We start from the raw sequence: 19,552 nt of genomic DNA on the forward strand, positions 1-19,552 counted from the left end.
TCTCCTACCCAGCGGCTACCCACCCTTTGCGTCTCGCCCCCACCACCCCATCTCAGACTCCTGGAGGGCAGTCAGGAGAGGATGAGTTCATGGAAAACAAAGGTGGGAGAGAAGCAGTGAATTCTGGCCCTGCCACCAGAGCACGCACCTAACCCAGGTATCAGGGACCCTGCCCTTTAGACACACACCTTCGGACCTGAAAGATTACGAGCATTCAGGAAGCAAACAGGCCCACCGTGGGCAGCCCTGGGCAGGCCCCGTCCCGCCCTACCCCTGCGCACACTTGTTCAGTTCCTCACATACAAAACATCGGACTTTCCTGGCAGCTCAGAATAGCCTGGAGAACAGCTGCCCCGTGCCCCGCCCCAGGGCAGAGGGGGACACCCACCCCCACCCCTTTTCCGGCTGCCTTCACCTTTCTGGGGATGGGGCCTGGCTACGCTGCCTTGGACTGTGGGAACCATACGTTATTCCAACCAATTTTATCGACATCCAGTTTGGTAAGTGTTTGTTTGGGGTATATGGGGAGGAGGGCGACCGATTTTCACTTTAAATAAATCCAGGCAGAAAGTCTCGCTTGGCTGAGGGCGCCCTCCCTGCCCCCACCACCGCCCCCCCATCCTTGGGGAGAGTGGAGGGTGGGGGGAGGCACGGTAGGTGGGAGGAATGAGGCAGGACCATATCCCTCCTAATCCTCCCTCTTAAAACCACAGCTGAGGCAGACAAACATGCCTGCCCTTTGAAGGGCCTTTCAGAAAGCAGCATGTGTTTGGGGAACCTTATTTGTTTTTACTGCCCTTCCCGATTACTTTCCCCAGAGAATGAGAGAACCAGCCACTCCTAGCCTGGGCTCCAGCCTGGACCGTACTAGGGAACCCCCCCCATCGCCACCCCCACCCTGAGGAGATACGCTCCCAGTCAGATAAATATTCCTCCCATAGAAAGCTCCGCAGCAGCCCCCAAATGGGGGCTCAGGCCCCACGGCCTTCAGGGGCCTGCCTGCCTCAGGGGAGAAATCATAGGTCTATCTACAGAGCATCAGGATTCAAATAAAGCCTAGGAAATGAACGCAGCCCCGAGAATTCTATAAACGTGGAATTATCAATGATGGCCCGCCACCACACACACGCGCACACACACGTGCTCGCACCGCTCTGAAGGCTGCCTCTGCCTTTTCTCATCTGTGATTGTTTTCCAGATCCACCTGATTCAAATAAGCCCACTCTCGTTTGAACTGGAGGCAATCAGGGTGGAAAATACCCTGTTCCGTTGGTGCAGGTCCAAACTGTCACCATTTGGCATCCTGACACGCCGATGTTCCCATCAGCTGTTCAACGTCAGCCGAAGGGGGCCTCCCCCAGCCAACAAATCAGAGATTTCATTAACCAGCAAAGCCTCCCGGAAGGATGAGCGAACTCATGTGGGCCTCCCCCCTCATCCCCCGCACCTCCCCCCTCCCTTCTGCTACACAAACAGGCTCGCAGCAACTAGATTGGATTCAGATCTTGTAGATGAAGAAATTCAGATACGGCGGCGGCGCCTTGCCAGACCCCGAGCCGGGGCCGAGCCCTGCACGGCAGCTGTGCTGCCTCGGTAATAACCACTCCTAATATCTGACAGAAAGAACCCACGCTGGTCATATCCAAATCCTGCCACATGAAAAGCAGAATTAGCCGGGCCTCTCTCGGGGGCCAGGGCTCGGGAGAGCCTCCGTACAAATCAGAACCGTTTTCTGCGAAGCTGATGTTCAAGGGCTGCGAAATCAACAGGGGCTGCTTTCCTGATGTCCTGGGGAGAGCTGTTATTCTCCCTGCCACACCACTCACCTAGAGCAGTGAGGCCAGCTTAACCCGCAGTCACTGAGCATTTGGCATTTCGGAGGTCTTGGGTAGGTGGGAGCCTCCCTGGGAGTGACATTCAAAATGTTGAACAAGTGGTACATGCTGGGACTCAGAGGTTCGTAGGCCTTGGCCCTGGGGCAGGGACCTGGGTGCTTCTGACTGTGCCAGGGCAACAGGGCTAGGGGGTGGGGGTAGAGGAGCACTTGGGACAATCGACACAGAATCATCTCAGTACCTTAGCAACTGGTAGGGCCTATGGTTGGTGTGAGCCCCAGTCCAGAAGCCCCTTCCTGTGCCAGACTCAAGGGTGCCAGCTCCTAGTACCCCATCCCTTGGGTGCCTAAGACGGCCCTGAGCCACAGCCCTGAGCCAAAAACTTCTGGAGGCAGGCCCATGTGCTTGCAGAGGCAGGCTTGGATGTTTGGGTCTTCCCAGGCCCATGACCATCTAAAGCCAACACAACTGGTTACTCTGGCATGTTTCTCTGTGGCTGGATTTTAAAGGTTGTGTGCCTCCAGACCCCCCCCCCCCCGCCCCCGGCTGCCTGTGACAGATACGCAGAGGGAGAGCCCTACCAATGCCCCACCACCCCCAGAATTCTTGTCTTTCACACCTCCTCATTGCCAAAAGCATTGTCCAAGCTGGGACCGAAAGGGCTCGGTTCCCTAGCACAGTTGGCCTTGCTTCACTCCCCACAGCCCTGGCCTCCATTAGAGCCCGAACTGGCCTGGCTTAGCTTAGAATCACTGGTGATTTAGGGGACCACAGCCAAGTCCTGACCTCTATTTTGCACGAGGCAGCTTTACCATAGGGGACCGCGTGACATCTCGGCAAGTTGAACTGACGTCCACCCAGTGGCCACCTGGGTTTTAAAGCAGCAGGCATTGATTTGTAAAGAGCTGTCTGCAAGGACCAGGGAAGTGTTTCCTGAAATCTCCTGGGCAGGGACGCAAAGAAAGTCAGGGTAGGCAATGCATTCACTTCTCTCTTCCTCCAATCTCCTCACCGGTAAAATCAGGCCAGCATAGCTTCTCTGACCCTCAGTTGACTCATCCAGGAAATGGGCCAGTTGTGCATCCAGCCTCAATCAGGGAGTTATCGTGGGGTTCAAATGGGGCCAGGTAGAAAAATGAGTTCTGCATGCTGTAAAAACGACACCTGGGGGAAGCCCCGAGATCACCCAAGCCCCTGCACAGCTGAAATACCAGGGTCCGAGTATCTGGAGGCCTGGGTTTGTTTCTCTCCCTGCCAAGTCTTCCCTGAACCAGCCCACTGTGCCCCTCAGGGGAGCCGAGCTCACTGGAATTTCTTTGGCCAGCATTGCTGAAGTGCCATTTTCCGGGGACAAAACAACCCCAACGCTGGGGCAAGGACCCACCACAAGACAGCCGCGTCACCTCAGCATTTCTATAAAAAGACTGCTCGGGCTCTGGAGCGCCTGGCTGACAGGCAGGGCTGGGAGTGCGTGTGTGCGTGTGTGTATGTGTGTGTGTGCACGTGCTCAGTGAATGCTCTGGGAACATGGAACAGCTGGCCTGGGCCAAGAATCCGTGCCCGCCCTACAGCGCCCAGCCCCACTGGAGGAGGAGGAGGAGGGATATGAGGAGAAGAGAGGCTGAGAAAGAGCCCCAGAGAGAGAGAGACAGACAGAACTGTGTGCTGAAGAACAGGGCTGGGCAAAGAGATGTCTGCCGCGCTGATCTGTCGCTCCAAGCTGCCGACACAATGGGCCTCTGGGTGGGCTCAGAGAGCCCCCCTCCCCAACCTCCTGCCCGTGATACAGATAAGGACCTGGAGGACTGCTCCGAGCTGCTGCGTGTGCCCTGGGCCAGCCGGCAGCGGGGCCAGCCTGGCGTGAGTGGCAGCAAAGATAAACGGCGGCCGCGCGAGCATTGAATGCCCCGACACAAAGGCCGCCTCTCCCCGAGTCCCTCTGAGGCCCAGATGGTCAGGGAAGCCCTTTCCTGCCTCACAAAGAGGATCGCTGTGTGTCTTTTTCTTTTAAAATGGAATAAAAAAAAAAAAGCCATTGCTCACAAAGGACCTGGATGAAAAATAAACCCTTAAAAAAAAAAAAAAAAAACCCAGCCTCTCCTCGCTCAGCAGCCCGGCATTTTCTTCCGACTGTCAGACTTAGCAGATTGCTTTCTGGAAAGGATCCAATTGGCAAGACCTGCCGCTGTGCAAATGAAATTTTAAAACCCTGCTCCTTGTTGCACTCAAAGAGCTTTTCTCTCTCTGCTTGTTCTACACGGCCTCGTAGAATTATTCTCTTGTCTCTCGTTGTATCGGAAACTAATATTTCCCCGCTTTCCCGCCCCACATGAGGGGTCCTCACCCCAGCTGGGGATTTGGGTAATCAGGAGCGGCTGGAGCACCTCTCCAGGCCCCTGTCTTGATTCCCCACCTGGGCTTCAGCTCGCAGAATCACCTACTAATTAGGAGAGAGGAAAAGACACGCTCCTGAAGAGAATAAACACTTCTAAGCCGCCTCCCTCCCTCCCCCACCTCCCTCCTCCACCTCCCCACCCTGTAATGAGATAAGTGTTTGGGGGATGAGGGAGAGAGAATAACGCGGTCGTGCTTCATACACAAGGTCTGACATCCGTCAGGCCCGTGACACCAGCTCTGTTTGGCTGGCGTCCCCCTGGTGAAAAGTCAGCAGAAAAAATAGCCACAGGACTCGTCTGGGTTTGACAAGCTGCCTCAGCGTGTGATGAACTTGTATAGAGGAGGCAATGGGGTGTGTGGAAAGAGTCCCGGGCCTGGGAGCTCAGAGACCTGGGTTCAAATTCCAATTCCGCCCCTGGGAACCATAAACCTAGCAGTGTGCTAGGCTCCGTTCGCACGTTCTTTTCTGCTTCCCTCTGCGCTGGCCCCATTTTTGGGCTACATACCAGCACCCCGAGGGAGGCAATTGTCGGTCAAAACATTGCCCTGGGTGCTAGATTGCATTGTTGGTCCCAATTCTTTGCCCTGCCCTATAGCCATGCTCCTGACCATGGGATTTTGCTGCTCCTCTCACTAACGGGACAGAGTTTTTATTTCGCCATCTCTTGACAATGGGCGTCTTAGTTTGCCTGAGCTACTATGACAAATGCCACACAATGGGTTGGGTTGGCCCAACAATGGGAATGGATTGTCTCACGGTTTTGGAGGCTAGAAGGTCTGCTCCATCTGGTCAGTAGCGTTTTGGTGCTGGTGGGCAGGAACCTTGGGGGTTCCTCGACTTTCCTGTCGCACAGCAATGTCCCCTCCTCCCTCTTCCGGGTTCCCCCTGATGTCTGGCTTCTGGCTCCTCCCTTGACTTTCTCTTCGTAAGGCCTCCAGTAGTAGGGATGAGAAGCCCCACCCTCATCCAGTTGGACCACACCTTAACTCAATAGAACATCTATAAGAGGTCCTATTTACAATGGATTCATACCCACAGGGATGCAGGCTTAAGGTTAAGAACAGGTCCAAATCGGGCACTTCATTCAACCTACTACACTGAGGTCAACCATCTGGCTGGCTTTAGCCAATGGAATGAGGCAAGAATGACAACATGTCCATCCCAAGCCTTGTCCTCAAGAAACAGGGAGAGATCCTACTCACCTGCTTGTGTCTCTGTCATCCCAAGAGAAGAGCTTCCTTTGGGTGGCTGCTGCCTGCTCAGCCTGGACTGAATGCCTGTGGGGTGGGCCTGACTTAGAAATTACTTTGGGGTCAAGGATACCCGCTCCCCTGCTGGTGGCTGTCTGTGCTGGACGTCTTATAAAGAAGGCCCACAGCCCAGCAATTCTGAGGGATGCCTTTTCAATTTCACCCCTGCCCACTTTGGAGCAAGGGCATTAACACTGAAGTATTTATTCTGCACTCACGTGTTTCCTGAGCATCCCCGGTGTGCTAGGTGCTGGGTCAAGCACTCTCAGAAGGAAATATGGCTGCCAGGTGACAGCCGTGCCATCCTCCAGGATTCAGTGGGGAGAACAGCTTGCCTTTCCCAAAGAAGTAGGGCTCCTGAATCCCTGCCCCAGGCCACTGAGTTGGACTGGGGAAACAGGTCCAGACAACTGGAGAAGAAAGTGAAGTCCTTGATCAGTTGATTCATCAATCTATAAAGTCCTGATTTCCTCAGACAGAAGATGTCATTGACGGGGTTCAGAAAAAAAAAGAAAAAAGAAAATAAGGCAGCAAGCTGGCAGACTACCATATTAAAGGAATATATCCAAGGGAAATGAATGGCATCCTAATTTCAAAAACGGTAAAATGTGCTAAGAAAGAGTGGGCTGCAGAACCAGGAAATAGGTTCTCAATTATGCTGCCATCTCCAGGGTGCTACCCATTGACAATATAAAGGTGTTTGACCCGAATCTGGGGTTCAAAGGACAACATGTTCAAAAGAGCCCCAGACTCTTTTTGTTTGCAGTGAGTCACAAGGCCTTGTCCAAGGGTTCAGGTGATGTGGCATGCTCTCAGGTGGGCCACCAATAGGTCCCCAAGCTGTTCTTCAACCAAGAACCTACCCCCAAGCAGGAGCTGGGCCAAATATTCCGGAAGGTGGGACCAACTACCTGAACTACCCCTCAACCAGGGCTTCAAGACCCATTCAGCCCAACAGTTTGAATGGTTCATGGAAAGGGCGTGGGGTGGCTCTGCCCAAAGGGCAGGCTGGCCACAGAATGCCTTGCAAACCAAGAACCCCTAGAGAAGGATGCTGGGGAAATCCTGTGCCCAGAGCAGAAGCTTTTACCCTGGGAAGTTCTGGTGAGTTACAGAAAACAGCGCAGAGGTGATGGCAAAATGCCGTGGCAATTCTGAGCAGTCTTCAGTCTTCAAAAACAAATACCACCTTGATCTGAGAGGGCAGGATAAGGACAGCCTCAGGACAGGGACTAGAGCCAGGGCCACCCATCCTGGGAAAAGGTAGGCCAAACCCTGGAGAGGGGCCCAGCCCCCAGGACCCAGAGATCTAGGAAAGTGGGATGGGCTGGGAGCTCAAAGATCCCAGGCAGAAATCACCAGGGACCCCTTAGGTCAGGATTGGGAGGAGGCTGTAAGGTGCTACTCGCTAGATGCTTCAGTCTCCAGGTGGAAACACAGAACTTTCCAGAACCCCTGCTAGCTGGTAGGGAGATGGCACCAGCTATTTTGCCAGACTGGGCTCCTGCTGACTCCAGGGTGAGGCCCAGGGCTGAGCCTGAAGGTCAAGCCCACATTTCACCACAGCCAAGGCCAGCCCCCTCTCTCCTACTGCACCCCCATGGCTCAGCTTCCCAGCAAGCATTTCTCCAGAATGCCCTTGTGGGGGGGGAGGGGATGACAAAAAAGCCCAACAGCTCAGGTGTAGTCAGTTATCTAGTAGTCACAAGGTACAGATATTTTAGTTATTAGATTCTTGACAGACATTCAGACTTGTTAGCAAATAACTACAGCCCCAAGTCCCCTACCCCAACTTCCTCCCCCACTATTCAACCCTCTCCAGACCCTTGTTTAGGGTCTATGGACATTCTTGCCAATCAGCAAGTAAACGGCTAATACCCACAGTGCCCAGTGTCCGTTCTGATTGGCCAGGGACTGTACCCTACCAACTGTTAAATGTTTGGAACATGCTGCCTGGGCATATGGAAAATACTGTGTGTGCTGCCTGCCCAGTTGGACCCAGAATCAATTGCCTGCCCTGTTCAGCAACTGTCCCCCAACCACCAATAGGGGGAGGATGGTGCCTCCTCCATCCCAAAGTGATCAGAGACCTCCAGTTGCCTTCCCTTTAAGCCTCCCCACTCCACCCTGGTCTTAGCTCCCACCAGCAACTTGGATCTATCACTTAGCTGGGATTTAATTTTCTAGCTTTCACCTTGACCTTCCTGGAAGACCCTGAGAAGCACCACACAGCTTACCTAGCTTTACATATGGCCCCTGAGCTAATTCAGGAGCAGGACACTGAAAGTATTAAAGCAATGAATATCGATTCTCTTCATTCACCTGCGTGCATCCCAAGATGCCTTCCCCAAGCTGAGCAAATCCAGCCATAGGCCTATTGTCACCTCTCCCAGCCCAGCTGCTGCCCCCATCCCAGGGGTTTATGGAACAGTCTAGTCTACTTTGTAGCGGGGAAGGACCCTTTAGTTGCTGCCAATTGGAACCCTTCTCCCCACCCCTGACACCTTCCGTCTAGTTTCTGACCACAGCTATCTCTTTGATGGTCCTGGCCATTTGGTGCACAACAGAGGGTAACAATGATGTGCTCAGGGAAAAGGGGGCTCAGCTCGAGTCTGGCTGAGCATCTGGGCTTCTCTGGCAGGCCCTGGCTGCAGCAAGTTCACTATCAGGGGGCAGAGCCTCTCACGTTAGCGCCTCCTCACCTCCTCGCACAGTCTTGGTCTCACCACTCTTGTGCTAATCTGACTAGATCTGGCTTGCTGCAAGGAGACACTGAGGTGGAGGAAGCTAGTCTGGAGGCCAGGATCTTGGACCGGGCTGGCTCCACAGCAGCTCTGGAGGCAAGGGTCCAAGTGCGACCTAGCCAGGGCCCTCTTGAGACAGATGTAGGCAAGATCTTCTGCCACATGAAGGTTCAGGTAGAGGCTAAATAACTGGCAGACTGCATTCTCTTCCTGGTGAAGTCAGCTACCTAGGCAGTTAGGATGGAGAAAGAGGGAGCATCTTTGGTCATATCTGGCAAACCCAGGATTCACACTCTGGATGCCAGGGACAGAGCTAGGGTCTACCCCCACCCCCACCCCCCTGCTCTGGAACAACTAATCCTCTGTCTATTCCTGGGCTCTTAAGCATAGTGCAAAGTGAGGACTGATGCTCCCACAGCTGTAAAAGGCCAGGGCTCCCTACTCTTTCAACTTGAGGAAATAAGTCAAGACATCATTCAGGTAAATGCCAAAACCTCTGTCAAGAGGTCACTCATGGATGGAGGAAGGCAGAAAAGCTGAAGGGTCTGATAGACTTGAACTTTCTGGAGCACACCCAGAGGCCAGTCTTCAGACTGCTGGATAATTCATTTTGGCTTCTTTCAATCATTTCTTTATTTATATTGAGCACGAATTATATACCAGGCACCATCTTAGATCCTGGGGTGGCAGTGTTCAGCTGCAAAGAGCAGAAGCCGCACGAATTAATTAGAGCATAGAGGAATTGATCAAGGGATATTCCTTGTTGAATCTTTGACTGGGCTGATGGAACAAGTTCTAGACTGAGCCCTCAGGAATGGCTCACTCCCTAAACCACACTGCAGGACCTCCTTCATTGATCCACACTGCCTCTGCCATGAGCCATCCAACAAATAGATGCCCAACAGGCTTTCTCTCATCACATGCCCTTGAATCAGTTCCCAACCTGAACACTTGCTGAGTTCTCTCACTGAAGAAACTGAAATCATCACCATAGCCCTTGCAGCAGGGTCAATTTCCAAACGGTCAACACGACTTCTCTTCTCTTGGGAGCTTCTCTTGGGAAGCTTACATTCTTCTCTTGGGAGCTTACATTCCAGCTGAAGAGGTGGACACTAAACATCCAGTTCCCTAATGTACCATCTGAGGAGGGTTGGGAGAAGTGCCAAGAAGGTTGCTACAGCAGGGACTGTAACCCCATGGGGACAGCCAGGGAAGGTTGAGACTGAAGGCTCAGAAGGAGTTAGTTTGGTGAAGAAGGTGGGAGAGAAGCTTTCAGATGGAGGGAATAGCATGTGTATGGTGGTTTGAAGCTAGATGAACTGCAGAAAAATCGTGTACTTAAAGCTAATCCAGGGGAAGGAGACTTGGTCCAGTGGTTAGGGCATCCGTCTACTACATGGGAGGTCTGCAGTTCAAACCCTGGGCCTCCTTGACCCATGTGGAGCTGGCCCACGCACAGTGCTGATGCGCGCAGGGAGTGCCATGTCACACAGGGGTGTCCCCTGCATAGGGGAGCCCCGGGCACAGGGAGTGCGCCCCATAGGGAGAGCCGCCCAGTGCAAAAGAAAGTTCAGCCTGCCCAGGAATGGTGCTGCACACGCGGAGAGCTGACACAACAAGATGGTGCAACAAAAAGAAACACAGATTCCCGTGCCGCTGACAGCAACAGAAGCAGACAAAGAAGAACACACAGCAAATAGACACAGAGAACAGAAACTCGGGTGGGGGGGGAGGGAGAGAAATAGATAGATAGATAGATAGATAGATAGATAGATAGATAGATAGATAGATAGATAGATAGATAGATAGATAAAAAGAAAGTAAAAGCTAATCCATTTCAGTGGGTTACACCTAGTGTAAGTAGGACATTTGATTAGGTTACTTCAATTAAGGTGTGAGCCAGGGTGGGTCTTAATCCTCTTCCTGGAGTCCTTTATAAGAGAATGAAATTCAGACAAAGAGAGAGAAAGCCACAGAAGCAAGAAGATGAAGCAACAAAGCCCAGAGGAGAAGGGCCAGACCAGCAGATACCACCACATGCCTTGACATGTGACATAGGAGTCCAGGATCACCAGCAACCGGTCTTTGGGGAGAAATCATCGCCTGGTGAGGCCTTGATTTGTACATTTTTCTCAGCCTCAGAACTGTAAGCTAGTGAGCTAATAAATCCCCATTGTAAAAGTCCACCCATTTCTGGTTATTGTTTTCAGCAGCCTAAAGGACTAGAACAATGTGCATAGACTCAAAGGCAGGAAGGAGACTGTCTTGTCTAGCTTATGTTGCCAGAGCCTGGCAGGACCAATGGAATGCTCATTGTGAAGTCAGGGAAGTCATTCTCAGCATGCGAGAAGACACGAGTGCAGAATGTGGCTGCTCAGGGGCACACTTAGCTCATGACAACAGCCTACGTGGGCGCTACTGAGATGTGGGTAGACTCAGGAACCGTAACAACAGTTACCCCTTACCTCGTGCCTACTCTGCGCCAGGCACCGATGGAAGTATTTTTTGTCAACTAACTCATTTCATCCTCACCACACCCTGCTCTTATTATCACCATTTTCAGATGAGGAAACTGAGGCACAGAGAGACTAAATCACTGACTTGCCTGCCTTCATGCTGCTAAAGAGTGTGCAGAGCCACGATTCAAACCCAGAATGCACACCTGAGGGTTTAAAAGTTCAACCTCTGTATTACAGTGCCCCTGCAGGGAAGGGGAGGTTTGAGCCACATAGCAGAGGACTTTGAATGCAACAGAGAAGTGTGCTAAACATGGAAGGAGAATGAACAATACAAGGCAGAGTTCAGTAAATAGCTAATGAGTGGTATGGTCAAACTATGCTAAAGGGGTCTGTAGCAGACGCTATAGATGCCCCCCCATATGCCCTCCACTTACCACTGCAGTACTTGCTGGCCTAGCTCTGTCCTGCCAACACTAGCAACTTTTCATCTAAAGGTTCCTCTGGTCACCAAAACCTGCTCTGCCCACCCACCCAGCAGGCCAGAAGGACCAAGGAATGAACTCCAACCCAGGAGCAGCCCATCACCCGTGACCCACAGGGGTTGACGGATAAACACCTCAGCTCCTTGACCCCGAGGATCAGCTCATTGCAACGCACGTGTCCTACAATTTTTCCCAGAGTTTCCCTGTGGAAATGAGCCTCAGTCACCCACAGTGGTAACTTGCTTGATAGCACACCCAGAATTGCTGCCATCCCTTCCCTATCCCATGACCCCACCAGGTGACGAGTGCTTCTGGGGATTGCCTCCCACATAAACTACTTTCACCCAAATCTTTGTCAGAGGAGGTGGGATTGAGGATGGGTACAATTCTGATGTCAGGGCTGATGGGGAGGGGGAGGGTAGCTCTACAAATGAGGGGACCAGCCAGTACCCGTGTGAGACAGAGGGCATGAGGTGACCTGGTCATCATTTGTGTAGGTCTTGGTGTGTGTTCTTCCCAGCCAGGGACTCCTGCCCTACCCTCGGGCCCTCTGCCGCTCTCGGAATCCTGCACTTCTCCCCCCACCAAACCTCAGCCATCCCTGAGGGCCTAGTGCTCCCTGGGTGGGCCAAGCTGCGTCTGTGAAGGTCACACTCAGATTCTTTTTCAAAGCCCTGTTTGAAGCTGGGACTTTACCATCCTCCCTCCAGCAAAGGTCACCGTGAAAATGTCACATAACTTGGCCACTGCCAGCTTCCTGACTTTCCTTCCGTTGCTGTCTTCCCAGGGCCCCATTTCAGGGGCAGGAAGGAAACCCACTTTTATTAGGTAGAGGGAGGGTCTTTTCCCACATCAAACTCCATCCGTGGGCTCCTCAAGCATGGCGCAGAGGGGAGGGGTTCCTCCTGAGAGAGCCCCGGGGGGCAGGGAATCATGAGACTCTCAGTGTGGCAAACGGTATTTTCCAGAGATGGCCACAAAAACATCAGTATCTCATATGCCCTTCTAATGACATGACTAACACTTGTCCCACCAAGAGCTGGAGATTTGTGTCCCCTCCTCTTGCATCCAAGGAGGGTAAGTGACCGTTCTGACCAACAGATTAGATAGAAATGGTGCAATGCAATGTCCAAGGCTAGGTCATAAGAAAGAGACCGCATTTACCCGACTCTCTTGTTCTCTCAGAAGCTCACTCTTGGAACCCAGCCCCCAGGCTGAGAGGAACCCCAGATCAACACAGATGGAGGGTCCACACACAAATAATCTCTACCACTTACCGGGCACAGGGAGAGAAGAACTGAGGGTCCCAGCCAACAACCGACATCAACCGCTGGACGTGGGAGTGCACAGCCTTCAGATGATTCCTTATCATTCTCCCTCCCAGTTTTCCAGCCGAGGCCTCAGACACCACGGAGCAGAGAGCAGCCGTTCCCGCCATGCCCAGTCGGAATCCCTTACCTACACAATCAGTGAGGGTAACAAATGATCATTGTGTTGTTTTCATTCCACTAAATTTGGGGGTGATTTGTTATACAATGAAAAGCAACTCAAATGCCTAGCTTCCCATATTCCCAAGACTTGTGTGCCCCAACCAGGACAATGCCAAGATCTCCTCTGTGGAGGGGTTCCAGCCCCCCACCCACACCCCTGCCTTGCTCTTCTGGACACGGTGCCCTGATTCACAGGTCTGAAAGCAATGGCACCCCACCACAGGAGAGGGGGACGGCCGTCCGTCTGACAATAACAGCAATGGCCAGCAGTGATGTTGGGCAGCCGCAGCCATTCTTTTGCTCATACCTTGTATCTTCCTTAGTTCTGGCAATAACTCCCAGGACGATGCCTCCCAGGGCTTATATCCAGGGTGGCAGTCTCCACTTCTCCTGCCGGTTCTGTAAACACCCCACGGCTGGCTTGACAAGTTCAGAGAATGCGCCACCTCAACAGAAGCAAAGCAGCGTGTTAGGGGGAGCAAGCGGTCTGCGGACTTTGTTATTTATTTCGTCACTCACACCTGTAGGTTGGGCCTCCCTGGGGGGCTGCTCAGTTGTCTTTCATCTCCCTTTTGGCTGTTCCCAGCTGTGTGATCCACACACCGTAGAAACACTCTCAAGGCAGTAAGACTTCGTCCAGGATCCAGCCGGCCCTGTGGACAGATGGTGGCATTAATGGTTATGGCGAGAGTGGCACTGATTTCAAGTGTCCTAACCCATTACCCTTCACCATGCACACCTGGCTACGGGGTAGACCCGCTTCCCTAGGCTTCTTCTTTGCCATGGAGGCCTGTTTCCCTAGGTTTCTCCTGGAACCTCATGCCCAGGAGCGAAAAGCTCCATGACCAGGATCTAGCAACCCAAATCACTAACTCCTTCTTAAATTGTTTTTCGTTCTGGAGCTGGGATGCCACTAAGTCACACTAGCTATGTGACATTGGGCTAACTGTGTAGACTCTCAAAGCCTCATCCTCCTTATGTGTAAAGTATGGCTAGCATCTACCTCAGAGGGTTTGGGGATGTTAAGTTAGATGAGATAATAGTGCTTGCATAGTGCATACTCACTATGTTCTGGAAACTGCAACCCACCCTTTACATGTAGCAGTAGTTACTTCTGCCTGGAAACCTGGAGTAAACTTCTGCCACCCTAAGCCGAGCTGGACTTCAAGAAACTGTACACATTATTTTGTTTTGATCAACATTAACCATCCCAAAAGGACTTGAGACAAATGACGAATCAATTGAGACCGGAAAATACCCTAAAAACGGATTTGTTTTCTTTGTAATACGAATTGCGTGTGACATCAGAAAGAAAGCCGACCTTCATTTTTGGCTCTCGAGGTGGTGCAGTCGAGGGAGCACGGTCTTGGGAGGGTGACTTTGGTCCCACGGCGGTCAGAGGAGTGGGGCTCTGCAGTGGCTTCCCGTCGCTCAGGGCACAGACTCCTAAGGCCTCCATGCAGCCACAGAGCCCTGTGGGAACTGGTCCCAGCTATGTCCCTAACCTCATCCCCTGCCGCTCTCTCCTCCCTCATGTTACCCCAGCATCCCTGATTGAGTTGCCTTTTCTTGAACTGGCCACACCCATGCTTGCCTCCGAGCCTTTGCACTGGCTGTTCTCTCCGCCTGGGAGGCTCTTTCCTGGGCTCACCCCTCACTTCCTTCAGGTTTCTGCTCAAATGGCCCCCTCCATCATCATTGCCCTTAACATGCTATTTTTTTTTTCCTTTAGGGTAAGGATTCTTAACCAGGGGTCCACGGACCCCCAAGGGGTCCATGGAAAGATGTCAGGGGATCTGTGAACTTGAAATGAAATGTCAGAAAACCATTATTCTTGTGGGGACATGTGGGTGCGGGTATGGTACCGTCATTAAATAATAAACAGTATAGTATGGACTTGGTATGATTTTTGTTTTGATATAGCGTGTTCTGAGTGCAGTGGGTGACTGCTTGTGAAAAGGTTGGTAAGGATGGTGCAGATGGTTTTATGATGCTGTGGGAAAACTCGAATGTCTAAATGTTTGCCGAAAATGACCATTTAAGCAGATGTTGAACTGTGTTAGGGTATCGGGTATTGAAATTATGGGAAATTTGTGAAATGCAATTTTGACTAATCCTAAAATTTAATTTAAAGACATGCCAATGTCAAGTGTCATAAAACTCTCTGCTGCTACATTCTGAGAAGGGGTCCATGGTTTTCCCCTGCCTGGCAAAGGGGTCCATGGAACACTTGCCTTAGGGTGTTGATTCTGACATTATAGTAGTACATATTTGCTTGCTCATGTATTTATTACCTGGCTCCCCTCACTAGAATGTAAGCCCCCTAAGGGCAGAGACTTTGGTTTTATTCACCATTTCAGCCCTAGCATCTGGAATAAGATCTGACGCATAGTAGGTATTCAATAAATACTTACGGAATGTGAGAATGGCGTTTCTAAAACGTCAACCTGACCTGTCCCTTTGCTGAATGACTCCCCTTTGGCCTTCAGGTAAAGCCCGACAAAGCCCTTTGTGATTTGGCTCCCACCCCAACCACCCACACGACTCACACACTCACACTCACAACTGCACACACCTCAATACACAGACATTCACACTCACAGATACACAATATGTACATTCATGGGCACATCTGCAAACATATATGTAGACACACCTATACAAACATACACACCTGACATACACCTATAGACATACATGGACACACATATATGCACAGACATATATGCAGACATAGACACAGGTCCACCCAGACGGACACACATATTCACACACCCAGGTACACACAGATACACACACATACACGTGCAGACTCAGACACACATGCACAGACACACGTGGATACACATGTACACACACAGACACAGAGATACGCATACACAAATATGCACACGTACACACATACTTTCTAATCTACAGATCCACAGACTCATTCTTGCCTCCAAGATTCTGCTATTTTGCTCATGCCCTTCCTGCCGACCGGCTGTTCTCTCCTGGACAGCTCTCTCTCCTCCTCAGGTCATAGCTCTCATGTGGTCCTCCCCACAGTGTCAGGATAATGGGCTGGTACAAAGCACAGGCTCTAGAACCAGGTGGCCTGAGTTCAAATTTTGACTTGGCCACCTGCAAGCTGTGTGACCTTGGTCAAGTGACTTAACCTCTCTGTGGCTCACTTTCCTCCCCCATAAACCAAGATGATGATCATGCTAGTACCTATCTCCTAGGGTTGTTTTTAAGGAATAAATGGGTTCAGACTTGTAACTAGCTTTCAGCAGTGCCTGGCACTAAAAGACCAGTTAGCTATCGTTATCTCCTAATCACTCTGAAAATTAGAGGGGTGCTTCTCCCGAGTGCTCCTTAGCACCCAATACAGTCATCTGGCCACAGCATGGATCAGTGTGAATTACAATAGTCTGCTTACTGTCCTCTCCCCACCAGGGCTGGGGGGCCATGGAAGACATCCTGGGCACCTTGGGCCCCAGTGCCTACACCCCTTAGCTGCCCGGGGGCTTAGCTTTCTCTTCCATCAAGGAAGATCATTGAACTGGAAGTTTTCTAAGGTCCTTCCGGATCAAATAGTCTGTGATTCCTTAATCCCAGGCCTGACCCTCTGTGTGAAGAAAAGTTCTCTTATTAGACCAGAGTCATAATTGGTATCTTCATCAAAGCCCATTTTAGTTCTTCCAGATCTTTCCCAAAGGGAACTTGCAAAATGACAGGCCTCAAGAGTGCTTAGAAATGAGTCTTTCCCCTCCCTTTTGCTGCGGAGGGGACGCAGGTCCAGGACCTGGAGAGGCTGGTTCTGGGTCAAAGAGCCAGCTGATGGGAGAACCAGGGCCACAAATCAGGGGCGGTGGCTTCCTCTGCCCTTTTTTCCTTCTGCACAAAATTGTTACTTGGGGAGATTTCTTTAGTAAAGGCAGAATAGTGAAAGTTAGCAAAAAATCTGGGTGGAAATCTGAGAGAGAGGATGAGTCATATCTCTTTAAAGTATCACTTGGTGCTTTTGCTGTGACAGTACATAAAAATACCACCAGCTAACTGGTTTGGGGAATTCTGGCTCCCTGCCAGGCACTACACTACAGAGTCTGCACACTCTTTCACATTTAAACTTCTAAATGAGGCTATGAGAAAGGGACCCGTTGTACAGATAATGAGACTGATGCATGGGAAGGAAAAGTGACTTTCCCAAAGATACCCAGGTAGTAAATAGTGGAACCAGGATCTGAGCCAATGTGGTGTGGTGACCGTTCCAGACACCCAATTTCTGCACCTTCCTTTGTCCCAGCCCCTCCTGTCAGAACATGATCAAAACATCCTCCCAAGCTAAGCCAACGTTCCTGGACAGACTGACACATTTAGCAGAACAAGTTCACACAGCCATGTATAGGCTGAACATTCCCATGCTGTAACTTTTTCTTTCCCTCCCCTTATTTTTTTAATGATGACAGTTTGTGTAAGCAATGTACATGTGCTACAGACACAACCTCAGAGACGTGGGAATTGATTGCAGAAGATACAGGTTGTATCAGTCAGTGATGGCTGGATAACAAAACACCTCAACACTTCGTGGCATATGACAATAAACAGCTGTTCTCAGGCCCACAGATCTGAGACAGCCAGGACAGTTCTCTTTTAGCTGCATGTCTGCAGGTCAGGTGACCTAGGTTGCACTGGACTCAGCTATGGGCTCAGTTCAGGTCTGCCCCACATGACTCCTCCTTCTTCTGGAACCAGCTGGCTCCCTGGAGCACATGGTCTCATGATGATGGCAAGAATACAAGAGGGCAAGTGGAAACACATGATACCACTTAAGGCTCAGGTTTGACTCAGGCACATCATCACTACTGTCCACCTTCCATTGGCCACAGCAAGTTACAAGACCAGGTCCAATGTCAATGGGAGGCAAGGATTGGCAAAGTCACAAGGCAATGGGCATGGATAGAGGGAGGGGTGAGGAACTGGAAACAGTTATGCAATCCACCTTGGGAGTCATTCAAAAAGTTAGCAAAAGATGAGCATCGGCACATTATTATTTTGTGAAGATGGGAGAGGGAGGGAGGAGGAAGGAAGAGGACTGGTGTTACTTTATTTCAAATGCCGGGACGAGATTTCCCACTTCATCTTGAATTCAGGCCAAGGTCTCCAGGGAAGGTCGAGGGAGGCAGGAAAGAAGCTTTTGGATGGGGCAGGGAACGTGGGGCCAAGCGGCCCCCTGAGGTGTGTTCCCAGACCATGATTAGTATAGCAATTATCGCCATTAAATCTGAGACTTATTCATGTGCACCCTGTGTGCCACCAGGAGCCACGGCCCTAACCACTTCTGGAGAGCTTACAGAGAAACCAGGGGGTGAGCGCAGGTGGCCCAGACTCCTCCATGCCCCAGAGATGACAACCAGATGGCCACGCTGCTTTGTGTCGTGCTACCTACCCTCCCTGCAGCTGCTGCAGCTGCCCTCCTCCTCCTCTTTCCTCTTCCTCCTCTCCTTCCTCTTCCTTCCCCTCCTCCCCTTCCTCTTCCTCCTCCTTTTTCTTCATCCTCCTTCTCTTCCCCTTCCTCCTCTTCATCTTCCTTTTCCTCATCTTCCTCTTCCCCCCCATCCCCATCAGCTAACTGGGAGAAATCCTATCCATACAGAGTCGGAAAATGAAGTCAAAGGGTCAGCTGAGCTCTTCCTGCTCTGGGTGTGTTGCCTTCCTCACTGCCTCCTATCTGCCCCCAAACAAGCCTCTCTCTCTCTCCCTCTCACTCCAGGCCTCAGTTTCCCCACTTGTAATGACAGATGTAAAATCCTCCTCCCCTACTCCTCTTCGCCTGCTCTGATGTACTCAGGAGATAGGGGTCCTGCACGATGTGTGCAGCAGGGGATGTTAAGTGCTTGTGGAGTGGAGCCTGGAGAAGGTGATGAAGGTGGACCAGGTCTGGCTTTGGGGTTAGGCAGATCTGAACCAAGCCCAAGCCTCACTACCATCCAGCCCGGAGGTGTCTTTAATGTTTCAGTCTCTTCATCAAGAAAATGGTCCTCATGATGGCAATTATCCCCTGGAAATGCTGTGAGGATTCAGTGAGGAACATGCCCACATGGCTGGAACATCATAATTCTCTGAAATGCACAGCCATTCTTGTTAAACGTCTCTAGGATTTATGATACTTGGGTTGAACCTCATGCCAAATCTGCAGGCATGGTCTGCTCTTAGGGTAACCATGTTCTAAACATGTCACATCGGCCCTCTTAAAGGGCAGATTTGCCAGTGGGACCCCATAAACTCATTCAGTCGTTCATCCATCCATCCATCCATTCACTAATATTTTTTAGGAGGAACCAGGGATTGAACCCAGGACCTCATACATGGGAAGCAGGCACTCAACCACTGAGCCACATCTGCTCCCCTATGAGAGTTGGTTTTTGCATGTTTATTTGTTTTTAGGAGGTACTGGAGATCGAACCTGGGACCTCGTGTATGGGAAGCAGATGCTCAAGCACTTGAGCTACATTCACTCCCCCATTCAATAATTTTTATTGGTGGCCCACTATATACCCAGAAACATTGCAGACACTGAGGGAAATATAGGAAATGTAAAAGACAACCCATCTTTTAAGTGGCTCTCAGTCTAACTGGGAATTGATGCCTTCAAACCTAACATGGCAAAATCTGAGGGATAGCAGATCCAGACTTGCTGAGATGAGCCTGCAACAGGGAGCTCGGTGCCTGCCAAAGCAGGTGGCCAGGTCTTTTCTATTCTAATTGAGAGAGAAAAAAGTCTATCTCTGACTTGGAACTGAAATCCATCTTCCTGTGACATGCGCCCTCTTGGAACATTCACAGGCAGCTGCCCCTCTCCCCCGAGCCTTCTATTCTTTGAGCTGGACACTCAAGTTCCCTAAATGGCTC

This window comes from Dasypus novemcinctus, chromosome X (assembly GCF_030445035.2).
Source record: "Dasypus novemcinctus isolate mDasNov1 chromosome X, mDasNov1.1.hap2, whole genome shotgun sequence".
Lineage (NCBI taxonomy): Eukaryota > Metazoa > Chordata > Mammalia > Cingulata > Dasypodidae > Dasypus > Dasypus novemcinctus.